This window comes from Cervus canadensis, chromosome 26, assembly GCF_019320065.1.
Source record: "Cervus canadensis isolate Bull #8, Minnesota chromosome 26, ASM1932006v1, whole genome shotgun sequence".
Lineage (NCBI taxonomy): Eukaryota > Metazoa > Chordata > Mammalia > Artiodactyla > Cervidae > Cervus > Cervus canadensis.
In genome coordinates, this window is record NC_057411.1 from 51,462,090 (window position 1) to 51,480,979 (window position 18,890).

The 18,890-nt window shown below is 48.0% G+C and overlaps 1 protein-coding gene across 1 annotated transcript in view; it reads right to left on the reverse strand.

The window, feature by feature from the left end:
* The window catches only part of FAM193A (family with sequence similarity 193 member A), a 148,275-nt gene extending 131,707 nt beyond the window's left edge, over window positions 1–16,568 (reverse strand). The window contains exon 1 of the mRNA XM_043447685.1: window positions 16,510–16,568. The gene's annotated coding sequence lies outside the window, so the exon portion shown is untranslated. The remainder of the gene's footprint in view (window positions 1–16,509) is intronic.
* Between the last annotated feature and the right edge of the window lie 2,322 nt (window positions 16,569–18,890).

Below are 18,890 nucleotides of genomic sequence, written 5' to 3' on the forward strand. Positions count from 1 at the left end.
CTCTTCATGCGGCCCCAGGGAGCACCTCACCTACTCCGAGTGGGCTTCTGCATATTCTACACGCCTGAGACCCCTCCCGTGGGCGATGGGCAGTCTAAGTGTGTGACCACAGGAGCGGCAATCACACTCAGTTTATGATACAACATTGGAAAGACCTTCAAGATTAATATACAGCACAACCTTCTCACCTGACAGACATGTCCAATGTACAACCACACAGAGCCGGCCTGAGATCTTCAGACAAAAGCACCTCTTGCTAAGTTTTCTAGCAAACAAACCAGTAATACCTAAGCCCTACTTTGCAACATGGAAAGAAGAGTTAAGCCTAAACATGGACCAGCTGAGTTCACTTGGCACAGATGAGGGGAAAACAGGCCTCCACCACCATCCTAGTGAGTACGAGCACAATGTTAGACTTCAGTCAACCCTCCGAGTTTCTAAGATCAGAAACCTCTACCAACACATGGTAAAAACACCACGTGTAAATCTGAACCCGAGAGGAAGAACTGAACATAGACTGTCCTGTATTGAGGTGAGCGCTTAAGTGAGGGGGGAGAAGAAGCAGGACGGTGCCACACAGAGAAAGGTGAGAGAGTTCCAGAAAGGCACATGTAATCAAGGTCAGATGCAACAAACTCAAAGGATATCAAGACTGAAAGAAAACCTCAGGATTTGGTAGGAAGGTCACAATCATCTCCGGGAAGGCTGATTAAAGTGGCAGGTGAAAGAGGTGGGTAAGGGGGGGAAAATGGGAGTTGAGGGTGAAGGAAGAGAAGCAAGCAGTGGTAACCAGTATTTCAAGGGATCTGGCAGCAGTAGGTGGGAAATGTCAGACAGAAATGTGGTTAAATGGTTAACGAAGGGCAAGAGACAGACTGAGAGGGAAGGAAAAACGGTAAGCTCAAAATCTCAAAGCTAACGAACACAACGCAACAGAAGAGGGAAGACTGACGACAGGAGAGGACGAGCGATGTGGCAAGAGCCAGGCCGCGCTCTCACACACAACTCTGCCACGAGCTTCCAGGGTTAACAGACTTGCTCTAATCTACTCCAGAGTCAGAACCTCTGGAGTATAGGATTCACTGTGAAAAAACAACAAAGACAATGTTTTCTCCCAAATTAGAAGACAAGAACGACACATTTCAGGAAAAAGGCAAAGAGGGAGGGGTTTCAGGAGCTCCCGTGAACTGGCCGGGTCTCACAGGAAAGCTTTCTCAGCGTGTACCACGTGCCGGATAAGCGTCAGAGCTGACTGTAGAGAAAAGAGCCCAGTAAACCGGGGCCTGTGGTCTGTTCTAACCCAGGGCCATGGCCCGACTGAGGACAGGCACCGAGGGAACCCAGGCTGGTGAAGGCAACACCCGCCCCACGGACCGGACGTGCCCTCCTGGAGACACAGCAGCTCCGGGCAAAGGCACGAGAACAGCGCTGAGCAGCAGTGGCACCAACAGGGACGGCCCGGCGGTCCTCGGGCTAGGGACCCCCTCTCAGTGCAGGGGCACAGGCCCCACCCCGGGCCCGGGAACGAGATCCCACAGGGCGCAACTAAAGATCCCCCAGGCCTCAATGACGCAAGACCCCGCGTGCCACAGTCGACACAGCCAAGTATTTTTTAGAAAGACGCAGCACCCCAGGGCCCAGCCCGCTCCCGCTGTGCAGGCCGCACCACGCGAGCGGAACACCGTGGCTGTGCCGGTGCCAGACACGGGGGGTGGCGGCGAGGCGGAAGGAAGCTGGCTGAGAGCAAGAAGGATGAGAACCCGCCGTCCAGCCAGAGTCTGGAGGCGATGCGCGGGAGGGAGAACGAGGAAAGGGGTCACCAAGGACGTGCGAAGGCTTCCAGCTGCTCAGGCCAGCGTGGATTACGTGTAGAAACGGTGAAGAAAGCAGGAGCAAAGACGGGCTTAGAGAGAGACGATGTGCAGCCGGGGTGAGAACAAGCGACACCACAGTAACAGGAGGGTTCTGTCTCTCGGGCGGCTAATGGTAAGTGACAAACGCCACCAGGAGCTGGAGGGGGCAAGCGGGGCCCCTCACCAGGACCATTACAGGCGTTTCCAGCTCGACTCTCCGGGCCTCAGCTTCCTCAGGCAGCAGACACTGTCTGGCCACAGACGCGTGTTCTGTCATTGTCCTGCTCGGCTCGGAAGCTCTGTACGTCTCTGACTCGCCCATCCCAGCACAGCAACTGGAGCAGTACGGGCACCAGTCAACACAAGTTTGCAGAGAGACATGCGACTGGAATGACCAGCTGACAGATCCCACCTTCCTGTTTTCCCCTTTTTAAAGTGAGATACAACTGACTTACCATTCTTTTAAAGGAACAGAGACTACTGGGGAGTTCCCTGGTGGTCTACTGGTTAGGATTTGGCACTTTCACTGAGGTGGCCCAAGTTCATTCCCTGGCTGGGAAACTGAGATCCCGCAAGCCATGTGGCACACTCAAAAAATAAAAAGAATATTGACTGTAGCTACAATTTAAGCCACTTAATGAGTGATGTTGCTTTTCATGCTTTTAAAACCAGACACCAACAACAATATTACAAGGAGCGTCAAGAATCCACTTTCGGGATTTCTTTATCCAAGGCGGCCAAGCAGCTCTGGCAGAGGGCTGCTAACTCCCTTCTCTAAGTTGTCCTGACCGTCGACTAGGGATGCACCTACACCGGCAGGTCGCGCCTTTTAGGAACCTCCACAGAGGGGGCTAAATTCTCAGCAGGAACTTGGAGAGAATGTGTCCCCTGCCAGGCTATTTCACCACAGTGGAATAACTGCCAAGCACTTCTGTAGAAAAAATGTACTAAATTTTTTCTAAATGCAATGAGATGTCCTGGAATCAATCCAAGAACACAAATAGGGCATTTGCGGAAAACTTAGTGAAACCCAGATAGAGTCTGTAGTTAATAATATTGTACCAATTGTAATGTCTTAGTTCTGACAAACACACCAAGGTTAAGGGAGATGTCAACATTAGGAAAAGTCAGCTGAAGGGAGTATGAGAACTCTCTACACTAACTCTGCAACTTTTCTCTAAGTCTAAAATTATTCCAAAAAAAAGAAAAGTTTATTTTTAAAAAAATCCTGGGTCATCAGAAGTTAAATCTCCTAACCTCTTATTCAGTTTCAACATGTAACTAATAATGTACTCAAATCAAGAGAAAAATGTTCTTTGCGTTCTATGAATGAGAAAAAGTTCATTTCCACAGGAGATGTGATAATTAAATGCCACAAATATTACTGGAATTACTCTAAGATAATCTAGAAACTGCAGAGCTGGACCGTTAAAGAAGGCAGAGCACTGAAGAATCGATGCCTTCAATCTGTAGTGCTGGAGAAGACTCGAGAGTCCCTTGTACAGCAAGGAGATCAAACCAGTCAATCTTAAAGGAAATCAACCTGGAATACTCATTGGAAGGACTGATGCTGAAGCTGAAACTCCAATATTTTGGTCACCTGATGCGAACAGCCGACTCACTGGAAAAGTCCTTGATGCTGGGAAAGGTTGAGGGGAGAAGAGGGCATCAGAAGATGAGATGGCTGGATGGCACTGCTGATGCAATGGACATGAACTTGGGCAAACTCTGGGAGATGGTGAGGGACAGGGAGGCTTAGAGTGCTACAGTCCATGGGGTCACGAAGAGTCAGACATGGCTGGGTGACCAACAATAATCTAGAAACTAACACTGATTTGCAGAGTTAAAAAAAATGTCTTCCGGGCCCACAAGATACATGTTACTCTATTTCAGCTCACTCTGGTTATACAGTCTCTAAAATCAAGTCACCTTGTGCCTCCATGTGTATTCGGAAGGCCAACGGAGTCAAACAAGAGCGCGTCCCAGAATGCAGAGAAGCACCCTACAGTACCACCAGACAGACAGTAATCTAACCAGGAAAAAAGGCCTCAAGTTAAATAGGACATTTCAAGTAAATGAAATACAAATAAAGATGAAAACAGGAATATGCATCATTGACGAAACTTAATCAAGCAGCTGTCTATAAGAAACCACTAAAAGAACATAGGTAGGTTAAAAACAAAATAACAGAAAAAGCTATATCACACAAATACCAATTAAAATATACTAAAGTGGTTCTGTTAGTATCAGAGGAAGTAGACCTCAGAGCTAAGAAAACTGCCAGGGATAAGAGGAACATAACCTAAATGAAAAAAAGAATCAAGTCACCAAAAAGACATAACAAACATAAACGCTTATGCACCAACAACAGAGCTCTGAAGCACACAACACAAAAACTCGACTGTAAGGAGAAACCGAGAAACCACCATCTCAGCCGGAGCCCCCGACACCCTCTCTCAGCGACTGACAGAACCAGGAGCCAGAAAGCCCTCAGGAATACAGAATTGACCTATAACCACTCACTGCCATACCCCTGCAACACAATGGTGCAAGTCAACCATACTCCAAAAACTCTTTTAAAACTATAGAATTAAACAAAAAAATTTAACTTGACATTCAAGCAAACACTCCACTCAATAACAGCAGAATTCACATGTTTTAAAATACATAAGCAATATTCACCAACAGGCCATAAAACCTTAAAATTTTTCAAAGAATTAAAATTATACAAGCAGTTCTCTGACCATACTGGAACTAGACTACAACTCAGTAACATGATAAATTAAACGACAACCTTTTTAACTAGTTATCTGGCTGCGCAGGCGTCAGCCGCAGCGCACAGACCGTGGCCGAGGTGCGCGGGTTTCAGCCCAGGGCACAGACCGTGGCCGAGGTGCGCGGGTTTCAGCCCAGCGGCAGGCAGGCGCGATCTCAGTTCCTGCACCAGGGACAGAACCCCCGTGCCCCACACTGGAAGGCGGGTCTTTACCACTGGACCACCAGGGAAGTCCCTAATCAACAGACTTTTAAATAGTATCAAAGAAGAAGATTCAAGGGAAATTAGAACATATTTTAAACTGACGGAAAATTAAAGTACAACATACCAAAATTTGTGGGATGAAGCTAAATTATGGCTTAGACAGAGTACATAGCATGCACATGTGTATGTATATTAGGAAATACATTATCTTGAAAATACGTATTTTTAAGAAGAATAGTCTCAAATCATAAATCCAAACCTCTACTTTAAGGAATTAGAAAAAGAAAAATCAAAACAAACTCAAAGCAAGAAATTAAACAAAGAGTAAGAAATAAAATTTTCAAAAATTTTTCTTTTAAATCAATAAAATAAAAACAAAGAAAAGAGAAAAAAACAATAAAACTAAAAGCTGGTTCTTTAAAAAGATTAAAAACTTGAAAGGCCTCTAGAAAGACTGGCAGAAAAGAGAGAAGACAAATAGACAGTATCAGGAATCAAAGAGAGAACACAGACCCCTCACAGACATTAAAAGGATAAAAGGGACACTACAGACAATGCTACGCACATAAACTCAACAATTAAGACGAAATGGACCAATTCTCTGAAAAGCACAAACTACTAACAGAGAAGGGAACAATTCTTAATTTGCTTTATGAGGCCAGCATTATACTGATACCAAAGCCAGGCAAGGAAAATGTAAGAAAACTATTTACATATATCTTATAAAAGCAGATGCAACTGGCAAGAGGGACTTGCCTGGTGGTCCAGTGGCTAAGACCCCATGCTCCCATCACAGGGGGGCCCACAACTAAAGATCGAAGATCCCACATGCTGCCAAGAAGACCCAGCGCAGCCAAATAAATATTTTTTTAAAGTGTAAAGCCACAAAAAAATTCCCAGAATACATGATTTTAGCAAGATCAACAGATAAAAGTTGAACACACAAAAATTAATAACTTTTATATACTAGCAATGAATAGAAACAGAAATTCTTCAAAACACCATTTACAGAAGTTGAAAAAAATGGAATACTTTATGAATCTAACAAAACATGTAAAGGATATGTATGCTGGAAACTATAGCACAAAATACTGATGAAAAAAATCAAAGATGTGCTGTATGTCAATGCCATCTCAATTTAAAAAAATCAAAGATGACCAAAGAAATAGAACCGCATACCATGTTCACAGACTGGAGGATGCAACACAGTATTCATGTCGATTCTCCACCAAACTGATGTATACGTTTAAAGCCACTCTGATCATTTATGAATCTAACAAAACATATACAGGATACGTGTGCTGAAAACTATAATACAAAACACTGACAAAAAAGGCCAGAGATGTGCTGTGTGTCAATTCCATCTCAATTATAAAAAAATCAAAGATGACTAAATAAACATAACAGAACCACAGACCATGTTAACAGACTAGGGAATTCAATACAGGATACATGTCAATTCTCCACCAAACTGACCTATAGATTTAAGGCTACTCTAATCAAAGCCCAGTAGAATTATTTGTAGACACAGACAAGCTGATTCTAAAATGTATGGAAAAGTGAAATGACCAAATAGCAAAAACAATCTTAAGTTGGACGAATGGTCTTACTAATATTGTAAGACCCACAGTGATTGAGACAGTGTGGTTCAGGCCATGAGACAGACTCACAGATCAATGCAACAGAATGCAGTCGTAACCCACACAAATGCGCTCAGCCGTACCTGACACAAGTGAAACATCAACTCAATGGAGAAAGGGTACAACCAATGGGTTTGGAACAAACCTGACATCCATCCTACCCAAATCTGATACCTGATACAAAATCAACTCAAAACGAATTACAGCTCTAAATGTAAAACTACGGCATTTTCAAAAGAAAATGCAGGGAAAAAAAAATCTTTATGAGATTTTATAAAACAAATAGTTCTTAAACATGATACCAAAAAGTATGATTTATAAAAGAAAAATGTGGAAAGCTGAACTTCATCAAAATTTAATTTTTCTTTGCAAAAAAAAAAAAAAAAGTTGATGGAATTTAAAGACTAGCTATAGACTGAAACTTTTTTTGTAAATGACAAATCTGACCTAAGATTCATAACAAGAATTATGAAGAATTCTCAGAAGTCAAAAGTAAGAAAATAAAACAAGTAAAAAAAAATAAAGCAAATAAGCAAAGTCTTAAACACTCTATCCAAGAGGATACAATAATAACAAATAAATGAAGTGTTCAGTAACAGTAGTCACTAGGGAAATGTAAAGTAAATCACACCACCACTACACACCTATTTATTAATGATTAAAATAACATCTGAGGAGGGCACAGCACCCCACTCCAGTACTCCTGCCTGGAGAATCCCATGGACAGAGGAGCCTGGCGGGCTACAGTCCACGGGGTCGCACAGAGTCGGACACGCCTGAAGCGACACAGCACTAAACGACACCCGCTGACAGCGCTGAGAGCCGGCGTGGGCGCAGAGCAACGGGATTCTCGCCGTGGCTCGCCGGGTGTCGGCACGGCACAGCGACTCCGGAAACAGCTGGGCGGTTTCTCGTAACGTCACCACTGACCATGCCCCCATTCCTTGGTATCTACCCTAGAGAAATGAAAACTTACTTTGATACGAAAACTTGTACACAAACGTTTTACAGCAGCTCCATTCATTACCATCAAAAACTGAAAGAACCCCAAGGTCCACCAATGGAAGAATGTGTAACAGCAACCCATCCCTGTGACAGAATACCACGTGGCAGTGAAAAGCAACAAGCTACTCATATTTGCAAAAACCTGGATGAAACTCAAAGGGACTAAGCTGAGTGAGAGGAACCAGCCTCAAAAAGTTACAGACTGTGTGATTCCATCTATATGACTTTCTAAGGAGACAAAACCACAGTAACAAAGTCATGACCACCCAGAGCTGGGGTGCGGGAGGAAAGGGACTGCGCAGGCACAGCTGGAGGGAGCCCGTCAGGGCACTGGGACTGCTCTGTGCTCTGACGGTGACATGCAAGGCTGTACCTGGAGGGGAGGCTCCCTGGGGGCCCAGAGGTCAGGGTTCCAAGCTTTCACTGCCATGGTCCAGGTTCAATCTCTGGTTGGGGAACTGAGATCCCGCAAGCCAAACTGCATGTGTGTATACACACACACACGTGTATATATACAAACACACACACACATATATAGAAGGCTTCCCTGGTGGCTCAGTCAGTAAAAAGAATCTGCCTACAATGCAAGAGACCATTTGCAATGCAGGAGACCCTGGTTTGATCCTTGGGTGGGGAAGATCCCCTGGAGAAGGAAATGTCAACCAACTCCAGTATTCTTGCCTGGAAAATGCCATGGACAGAGAAGCCTGGTGGCCTACAGGCCACGGGATCTCAACACACACACACATCTGTCTATCTATATATATAGCAGATATAGCAATAATGCATAGGAACCTAAATGTTATGTCCATGAATCAAGGTAAATTGGAAGGAGTCAAACAGAAAATGCCAAGACTGAACATCAACATCTGAGGAATCAGTGAACTAAAATAGATTTGAATGGGTGAATTTAACTCAGATGACCACTATATCTACTACTGTGGGCAAGAATCCCTTAGAAGAAATGGAGTAGCCCTCACAGTCAACAAAAGAGTCTGAAATGCAGTTCTTGAATACAATCTCAAAAACGACAGGATGATATCTCTTCGTTTCCAAGACAAATCATTCAATATCACAGTAATCCATGTCTATGCCCCAACCACTAAAACCAAAGAAGCTGAAGTTGAATGGTTCTATGAAGACCTACAAGACCTTCTAGAACTAACACCAAAAAACCAGACGTCCTTTTCATCATAGGGGACTGGAATGCAAAAGTACAAAGTCAAGAGATACCTGGAGTAAGAGGCAACTTTGGCCTTGAAGTACAAAACGAAGCAGGGCAAAGGCTAACAGAGCTTTGCCAAGAGAACACACCGGTCATAGCAAACACCCTCTTCCAACAACACAAGACAAGACTCTACACATGGACATCACCAAATGGTCAATACCAAAATCAGACTGATTATATTCTTTGCAGCCAAAGATGGAGAAGCTCTATACAGTCAGCAAAAACAAGACTGGGAGCTGACTGTGGCTCAGATCATGAACTCCTTATTGCCAAATTCAGACTGAAATTGAAGAAAGTAGGGAAAACCACTAGCCCATTCAGGTATGACCTAAATTGAATCCCTTAGGATTATACAGTGGAAGTGACAAACAGATTTCAAGGGATTAGGTCTGATAGGGTGCCTGAAGAACTATGGACAGAGGTTTGTAACACTGTGCAGGAGGTGGTGATCAAAACCATCCCCAAGAAAAAGCAATTCAAGAAGGTAAAATGGTTGTTTGAGGAGGCCTTATAAATAGCTGAGAAAAGAAGAGAAGCAAAAGGCAAAGGAGAAAAGGAAAGATACACCCATCTGAATGCAGAGTTCCAAAGAACAGCAAGGAGAGATAAGAAAGCCTTCCTCATTGATCAATGCAAAGAAATAGAGGAAAACAACAGAATGGGAAAGACTAGAGATCTCTTCAAGAACATTAGAGATACCAAGGGAACATTTCATGCAAAGATGGGCACAATAAAGGACAGAAATGGTATGGACCTAACAGAAGCATAAGATGTTAAGAGGTGACAACAATACACAGCAGAACTATAAAAAAAAGATCTTTACGACCCAGATAATCATGATGGTGTGATCACACACCTAGAGCCACACATCTTGGAATGTGAAGTCAAGTGGGCCTTAGGAACCATCACTATGAACAAAGCTAGTGGAGGTGATGAAATTCCAGTTGAGCTATTTCAAATCCTAAAAGATGATGCTGTGCAAGTGCTGCACTCAATATGCCAGCAAATTTGGAAAACTCAGCAGTGGCCTGGAAAAGGTCAGTTTTCATTCCAATCCCGAAGAAGGGCAATGTCAAAGAATGTTCAAACTACTGCACAACTGCACTCATTTCACACACTAGCAAAGTAATGCTCAAAACTCTCCAAGCTAGGCTTCAACAGTACTTGAACCGAGAACTTCCAGATGTTAAAGTTGGATTCAGAAAAGGCAGAGGAACCAAACTGCCAACATTCATTGAATCATACAAAAAAGCAAGAGAATTCTAGAAAAACATCTACTACTTCATTGACTACGCCAAAGTCTTTGACTGTGTGGATCACAACAAACTGTGCGAAATTCTTCAAGAGATGGGAATACCAGACCGCCTTACCTGCCTCTTGAGAAATCTGTCTGCAGGTCAAAAAGCATCAGTTAGAACTGGACGTGGAAACAGACCAGTTCAAAATTGGGAAAGAAGTATATCGAGACTGCATATTGTTACCCTGCTTATTTAACTTAGATGCAGAGTACATCTTGAGAAATGCCGGGCTGGATGAAGCACAAGCTGGAATCAAGACTGCTAGGAGAGATATCAGTAACCTCAGATACACAGATGACACCACCCTTATGGCAAAAAGCGAAGAAGAACTAAAGAGCCTCTTGATCAAAGTGGACGAGGATAGTGAAAAAGTTGGCTTAAAACTCAACATTTAGAAAACTAAGATCATGGCATCTGGTCCCATCACTTCATGGCAAATAGTTGGGGAAACAATGGAAACAATGACAGACTTTATTTTCTTGGGCTCCAAAATCAATGCAGATGCTAAGTGCAGCCATGAAATTAAAAGATGTTTGCTCCTTGGAATAAAGCTATGACTACCTAGACAGCATATTAAAAGGCAGAGACATTACTTTGCCAACAAAGGTTCGTCTAGTCAAAGCTATGGTTTTTCCAGTAGTCATGTACGGATGGGAGAGTTGGACCACAAGGAAAGCTGAGCACCGAATAATTAATGCTTTTGAACTGTGGTGTTGGAGAAGACTCTTGAGAGTCCCTTGGACCTCAAGGAAATCCAACCAGTCAATCCTAAAGGAAATCAGTCCTGAATATTCATTGGAAGTACTGATGCTGAAGCTGAAACTCCAATACTTTGGCCAACTGATAGAAAGAACTGACTCACTAGAAAAAACCCTGATGCTGGGAAAGATTGAAGGCTGGAAGAAAAGGGGATGACAGAGGATGAGATGGTTGGATGGCATCACTGATTCGATGGACATGAGTTTGAGCAAGCTCTGGGAGTTGGTGAGGGACAGGGAGGCCTGGCGTGCTGCAGTTCATGGGGTCACAAAGAGTGGGACACGACTAAGCAACTGTGCTGAACTGATAATATACAGACAGATAAATAGATAGATATAACTACATGTTAATTTTTTAAATTAGCATATAATAAAACCACTTAGAAAAATTCTAACGGTACCTACCAAAGTCTAGCCACATGTATACCGAGCAATTCCACTTCAGGTTTACACTCAACCAAAAGGAGCACTCTCTCCATCAAAAGACATGTACTGGAATGTGCATACCAGCCTGATTTGTATCAGTCATGAAATAAAATAAGCCCAATGTCCATCAATGTTAGAATGGTTAAGTTGTGGGGTAGTCACACAATGGAAACTGCATGCCATGAAAAGGAATGACGAACTGCTGCATCAACAACAGGAATGTAACTCAAATACAACTGGTGAGCCGAAGAGTCCTACCACAGAGCACTTTTATGTGAAAATCAAAAACAGGCAAAACACACAAGAACAGTAAGGCTGACAAGGAGGGGAACGTGGGCACACTCTAGGGCACTGGGAATATTTTTTATCCATGTTGTCTATGTCGAAAAACTGGTGCCATGGGTGTGCACACACAGAATACTGCACACAGAGACACTCCCTGTGGCTTTGCCCACTGCACATCTTTGCTGAATCACACAAGGTTCTAGATCTTTACCGGACCTACTTCCTCAGGTCACTGACGCCAATGCAAACCAGGGCTCCCCTGTTGACGCACTGGCAAAGAATCCGCCCGGCAACGTAGGTGGCACGGCTTTGATCCCTGATCCAAGAAGACCCCGCGTGCCGCGGAGCAACGAGGCCCCAGTGCCACGACGACCGAGCCTGCGTCTAGCACCTGGGAGCCGCACCTGCTGATGCCCCCGCGCCCCAGAGCCAGTGCTCAACAATGAGAGAGGCCTCCACAGTGAGAAGCCCGTGGACTTCAACTAGCGAGCAGCCCTGCTCCCTGCAGCTAAAGAAAGCAATGAAGACCCGGCCCAGCACCCCCCAGGCAAACAATGAGCCCCAGAGCCATGAGGAGCAGCACCTCCTCGCGGCAGCGGCTCCTGCGGCGCAGGGAAGGCCGCTGCGCGCCCCCGCGTGCGCCCAGGCCCACAGCCACCCCCGCTGACCAGCGGACGCGCGTGTGTGCTGTGTCAGCTGCAGTCATGTCCCACTCTCTGCGACGCCACGCACCGGGGCTCGCCAGGCTCTTCTGGCCACAGGATCCTCCAGGCAAGAATGCTGGAGCGGGCTGCCATGGCCTTCTCTAGGAGGAGACACTGTACGATGGCCCTTAAACATTATTATTTTAATTATTATTTTCTTGAGCTCCCAAATCACTGCAGATGGTGACTGCAGCCACGAAATTAAAAGACACTTGCTCCTTGGAAGAAAAGCTATGACCAACCTAGAAAGCATATTAAAAAGCAGAGACATTACCTTACCAACAGAGGTCTGTCTAGTCAAAGCTATGGTTTTTCCAGTAGTCATGTATGGATGTGAGAGTCGGACTATAAAGAAAGCTGAGCGCTGAAGAACTGATGCTTTTGAACTGTGGTGTTGAAGAAAACTCGAGAGTCCCTTGGACTGCAAGGAGATCCAACCAGTCCATCCTAAAGGAAATCAGTCCTGAATATTCACTGGAAGGACTGATGCTGAAGCTGAATCTCCAATACTTTGGCCACCTGATGCAAAGAACTGACTCACTGGAAAAGACCCTGATGCTGGGAAAGATCGAAGGCAGGAGGAGAACAGATGATGAGATGGCTGGATGGCATCACCAACTCAATGGGCATGAGTTTGAATAAACTCCGGGAGTTGGTGAAGGATAGGGAAGCCCGGCGTGCAGGAGTCCATGGGTCACAAAGAGTAGGACACGAATGAGCGACTGAACAGAACAGAAACATTAATAACATCTTCTTACCACTTTTTCAGCAACAAAAAAGGATTTATGTTATTATCAATACAAATGCTCCCTACACACCATGTTCTCTGATTTTAAAACTGCAGTATCACTGTTTGAAAATGTACCTTGATCTGTACCCCAAACAACTTCCTGTCATAAACCTCTAACAGTGTTACAAAATAGCCCTAAAAACCCATCTGAGCCCTCTGTAAGTGTACATTTTATGTAAATTGATACCCCAATAGCTATGTCATGGCTCAATTTCCACAATACAAAAATATTGGTAAATAACATGTGTATGAGTTAATTTTGCACCCCAATTCAAATACAGAATTGGGATGGTATAAATATTTTTATTTTGTGTAAACACTTGAATGTTTAACTGTTAAAGGGAGGGAAAAGCCAAAATTAGTTTTATTTGCAAAAGAAAAAATGACGGTAATATCACGTTGTAAAAATATCATTCACCTTTTTGTTCCATAAGTAGTGTTCATTGTAGAAAAGTCTTAAAGCTTGAGGCATGTGCAAAAAGGAAAAAAAAAGCCATCAGAATTTCCACCACAAAATATTTTGATGTATATACCCTATCAGACTACCTATGCAAATATATATACACACAGAGATACTTTACAAAATCGGATCCTTACTGCAAACACTGTTCTCTTCAATGTTTTGTTTTTTCATCCACGCTGTGATTCAGTTCCCTGACCAGGGATTGAGTCCATGTCCTCAGCAGTCAAAGTGTGGAGTCCTCACCACTGGAACACCAGGACATTCCCACACACACTTCTTTTTTATTTTGTAAGCTTCTCTCTTCACTTGATGCAACATGAATGTTATGAAAATTATATTTTAAAATAGAGATGCAAAAAAGCAAGATATTTTCATAACATCCTTCACCTACCAACTTCTCACACAGGGCTAACTTTATCATCACATTAGAGCAGACCCGCACACCTGGCTGTTAGAACAGGTCTGGTCCAGGACACATGTCATCATTTTCACATCATCACATCACAAGAGAGAGAGCTTCACCGATAGCATCCTGCAGCAGAGTCGCTGTAAAGCCAGTCAGGCCGGCTTCCTGACAACAAGGGTCAGGATCAAACACAACCCCGTGTGCCCACTTTCCAGCCTCCAACTGTTTAATTCTCCCAACAACCCAAGAAGCCGGGAGCCTATAAAACTGGGCAGTGTGAGGCTGTGCCTCAGGGCACAGAGCGCAGCAAGTCTGTGTCCCTGGGCTTTGTTTATTTTGTGTACACAGTTGTGCTATGGGCCGAAGATTCTACACTGAGCTTAGTCAAAAGACCAAGAAGGGATGGGCCGAAGACTCTAGAAGCTCAGTTATGTTTCCTACTTATCCCACAGTCCTCATTTCCCTGCAGGAGCCAACGACACGTGGAGGCTCCCTTTGCCTCAAAGCCACCTCCCAGGAAGGTGGTCCTGGGCCCACGCTCAGCGCCGTGGCCGGCACACTGAGCGAGGGAGCCAAGACCCTCCTGAGAGCAGACAGCCCTCCTGCTCTCACTTCTAGGCACCCTCTGCCCTGGTGAACCCACTGAGATGGAGATGAGGCGCCCCAAGGACCATAAGCCTTTCTGGGAGATGCAGGGCCAGCACCCATTTACCGTTACTTGTTGACCAACACTGTTTGGGGTGCCTGTTCTGCCCCAGATAAGGTGTCCCAAAAAGCTCACCATCTGAGGGGAAACAATTCAGAGGTTTCAGAATTACACAAAGAACTTTTGTGATTGCTGTCACCTGTTACCATAAACAGTATCTTTGATGCATTATTAATAAAACACTTGTGAAGTACTTTTAAAACTAAAGACACAGCTTGAAAACTTCAAAGTATAGTAGAAAAGAATGTTTTCAAAGGTGCAGGTCGCAACTCAACAGTACATAATGAAATAATCTGTTACAACCACCATTATTGTTAATGAAACTGAGCGAAACAAAAGATACCAGAAAATATCAAGAGTATAGTTTTGTAAACCCTGCAGTGTCTGTGTGTACATGTGTGAATGCAGGGTGTGCGCAGAGCACTACAAGTCTCAAGGTATTTAGTTCTTATAGTCAATCAGTCAAAACTCTGAATTCTAAAATTTAACAGAAAAAATAATCGGTCCTGTCAAGATAATACTAGGCAGACAGTTATCCAAGTTTGAAAAGGTTCATTCGAATAATAACTAAAAGGCTATTTTAGCTAAATAATGTAAAATAAGTGAGAATTATTAAAACCGAGAACAATGGTATGAAAAGCTACTGTAAGAATTTTTATTGTGCCACCAATTTGTTTTTATTAAATCAATAAAAATGGGTGTATTTTACATCCAGCTGCAGCCAATATTACCAACATTTTTGTAAAGAATTTGCTCAAGCAGACCTCCCTGCCTCCCCACCCCAGAAGCAGCAAACAGGGCCCTTAATCTGCACTCCATCCATGCAAATGCATAAGCCTCACCCAGTATCCTAAGAACGACACCAGTTTCGCTCTCCAGTGTACTGGAAAATGGCAAGCTCTGGAGACTGTGAAATGCAGGGCTGTGACCCAAAACAAAGCTGACAATATAAAGTAAGTTCCAACAATTGCAGAGAACGCTCAAAACCCTATAAGCTACAACTAAAGTCCACACACATTACTATGTATTCAGATAATAGTATCAGCACCAGAGAGCCATGCCATATGCAATGATTTCTTATCTGTTCTCAGTACCTATCATTCCAACACAACATTTACAATCCCGCATAATTTCTGTCTCAGAAACGGGCACACAAATAAATACTCCTTACGAGGCTTTCGGTTGTTTTCACTGCTGCAAAATGTCTTCAAACCAACTTAAAACAGTCCTAACAACACAAACTCCTGGAAAAAAAAAATCCATTATCTTTCAGCAGCCGACTGAACGAGTGGAAATGACCGCCAACTGCATACCCGCGTACCAGTCCTGGGTCTTGCAAAGTGTTGTGACCAAGAGCGGAATAAAAGTGGCAGCCGTCCACAGCTAGCAGCGGCGGTGCGTGCTACTGTCTTCAAAGACAGAAGAAAGGAAAAAAAAAAAAATGACGATTCAAGTATATACCTGAGTAACCAGACCACTCATTACCTCTATAAACACTTTCAAAGAGCAGGGGGTGAAGCGCCAGGGCCGCCAATTGCGAGGACTGCCAGGGCTCTTTTTTCAAATGCCCGTTTCGGAGGAGCACAAGAAAACTTGGAGGAGACGCTCGGCAATGACCGTGCGCCGGGCGCCGAGGAAGGCGGTGGGCACGCGCGGCGAGCCCCGCTCGCGTCCACCTGACGCCCAGTGGCTCTGGAATCGCACCCGAGTAAACCTCAAGGACGGGCCCGGCGCGGGCCGAGGCGGCCCCGGCCCGCCCGTGACAGCGCCGCGCAGGTGGGCGCCGCGCGCTCCCGGGAGATGCGGCACCTGGCGGCAGCGGCGGCCCGGCCCCGGGCGAGGGGCGCCTCCCACAGCCCGGGGCCGCGGTCCCCCGCGCCGGCCCCGCGGGAGGCTGTCAGGGCGCGAGCCGCCCGGCCCCCGGCCCCGCACCGTTACCACCCCCGCCCCCGCCCCCCGCCGCTTACCTCAAAGTAGCCTCCGGGGGCGGCGCCGCCCGCGCCCGCGCCCGCGCCGAGGGGCCCGTTGGCCGCCGCCGCCGCCGCGCCGCCCGGGGCCGCCAGGCCCGTGGCCTGGGAGCCGCGCAGCGCCGCCGCCGGGCCGGCCTTGCCGCCGCCCGCGCCGCCGTTGCCCCCGCCCGAGCCGCCGCCGCCGCCGCCGCCCCGCTTGTTCTTCCGGCGCTTGGCCCCGCGCTTGGCGTCGGCCGGGCTCATGGCGGGCGGGCGGGGAGGGCGCGGAGTGGGCGCGGGGCCGCGGGCGGCGGCGGAGGGCGGGGAAGGCGGGGAGGCTGAGGCGGCGGCGGGACACGCTCTGGCCGGCCGCGGGCGGGGGACGGGGGGGGCAGGGCGCTGCGCGGGGTCGCCTCCGGGCGGGCGGGCGGGCGGCAGCTGCGGGGCGGCGGCTGAGCGGGAGCGACGGCGAGTCCACCGGGCCCGGCGCCGCCGCTGACCAGAGTTAGAGTCCAATATGGCGGACACAAGGGGAAAGGGATCCCAGTTTACGTCGGGGGAGGGGGAAGGAGCGGCGGGGAGGGGGAGGGGTGTGGGCGCCCCCCTCCCCCCCCCCCCCCCCCCCTCCCCGCCCCCCCCCGCCTCACTCCGCCCTCTCGAGCTCCGCTCCCCCTCCGGCCGCGCCCTCCCTACCCGCCGTTAGCACGCCTCCGGCACGTGGGGCACGCCGGGAGCTAGAGTCCTTGCGCCCGCACCCGCCGCTCGGGCCCCCCGGTGTAGGAACTACGATTCCCGTCAGACCGCGCGCGCTCAAGCGCCCAGACGCCGCGAGGGGCTGCGGCAAGGGGAGCGAGATGCGGAGGTGACGTCACCCCGGGCCCCAGCCGCGCGGCCCCCTCCCCGCCTGCGCCGCGCGGCCTTCTGGGACTTGTAGTCAAGCGGCGGGGCCCGGCCCAGCGCAGGGCCGAATGAGCGAACTACGAGCCGGCGATGAGGAGAGTTCCGCCTCTTTGACAGGCTCCCAGACGCCCCACGCCCCACGCCCCCGCCGCGGGTCCGCAGCCCGGTTCGGCCCCCGGGATGGCGTCGGGCAGGCGAGACCCGGTTCTGACCCGCCGGGAACGGCTCTGTAACCTTGGCTCTGCTCAGGGTTCGAATCCGCCTCCACCGGCTGGCTCTATGACCTTGGACTGGGGCCCTCGCCTGAGTCCAGGTGACTAAGTGGGACTCGAAGGACCCGCCTCGGGGGCTGGGCCGCGTTTCCGGACGGAGAGCGCTGGGTGTCGCTGCCGGCTGGTCAGGGGCCTCCTGCCCCGGGCGATGGGGCCGCCAAGAGCCTTCAGACCTGGCCGCTCGCTTAAAACCGCTGGCCCGGAGGCGCCCTTCCCACCTCGCCTTCTTCCTGCTGCCCCTTTGCAGCCACCGCCCGGCCTCCCGGTACCTTGCGACCCTGCGCTGTCCCAGGGCGGTCCAGCCGTTCCTCACGACCTCGCATGCACCCACCGCACAAGCCACGAACCCCGTCAGGCCCTCCCCCGGCCCTGCAGTGGGGCCGCTCCGCCGGGACCCTCCCCGGGCCGCTTGCCCGTCATCGGCAAGCCCCAGGTACAAGTCTGCCCTCAGACCCGGACCACAGGGATCCCTCGTCGGGCCCAGCGTTCAGGAGGGCTCCACCCTTCACAAACACCGAGACACAGGAGACGGGTTTTACCTTCCTTGGTTCCATGGCTGGTTACAGGGCCGGGCCGAGATACAGAGGAGCTTGGCGCTAGGGTGTATGGTACCAGGGCCTTCATTTGCATTTCTTCCTGGGCCCCACAACCTTCATCTCTGGGCCTGCCAGGAGTCACCGCCTCACCTTCACCCTTGCCCCGGCTGCAGCCGCGGCCTTTTAATCCTCTGACCTATTCTTAGTGCCACAACCAGAATGAGCTAATATGATCAATCATGTAGGCAGACTAAGACCCCTCACTCCTCCTGGTGAGTCTTGAATGACCTTGTTGCTGAAGGTAGCGTTTGACAGGGTGAGTGGGGGTGTTTGTCTTAGCACTCCACTGGGTGGGCAATGTTTTGGTCGGCCCCCCTGCCCACAGCTTCCCTCATAGCTCAGTGGGTAAAGAATCCGCCTGCAGTGCAGGAGACCCGCAGGTTCGATTCCTGGGTCAGGAAGATTCCCTGGAGAAGGGATAGGCTACCCACTCCAGTACTCTGGCCTGGAGAATTCCATGGACTGTATATGGGGTTGCAAAGAATTGGACACGATCGAGTGACTTTCATTCTCCCCACAAGTCTGGGTCAGACTCCCCACTCCCACAGACCCTGTGCTTTTGCTTGTCAGAGCACGTCGCACTGGACTGGGATTCTTGGTGTTCACCAGTATCCCCGGAGAAGTCTAGTCT